Genomic DNA, 244 nt, shown 5'->3' with positions numbered 1-244 from the left:
CCTCACAACATCAGTTCCTGGAACTGATGTGGTCTCCTACGCTTCAATAAAACCCTCTCATTCATTTTGGGTTTTTTTTTATTTTATTTTAAGGAGTTTCTAACGACCAGCGTCCGTCTCACCCTGACTCACCACCGTGGACCACAACTGAACGTATGCTCTCTCTCTCTCTCTCTCTCTAGCACTTTATTGGGGCTATTAAATACTCGTCATCAATCACCTCCAAGGCCATTATCACTCTTTC

This window comes from Cynoglossus semilaevis, chromosome 17 (assembly GCF_000523025.1).
Source record: "Cynoglossus semilaevis isolate Cse_v1.0 chromosome 17, Cse_v1.0, whole genome shotgun sequence".
NCBI classification, from domain to species: Eukaryota; Metazoa; Chordata; class Actinopteri; order Pleuronectiformes; family Cynoglossidae; genus Cynoglossus; species Cynoglossus semilaevis.
Note: the sequence above shows the minus strand (reverse complement) of the source record.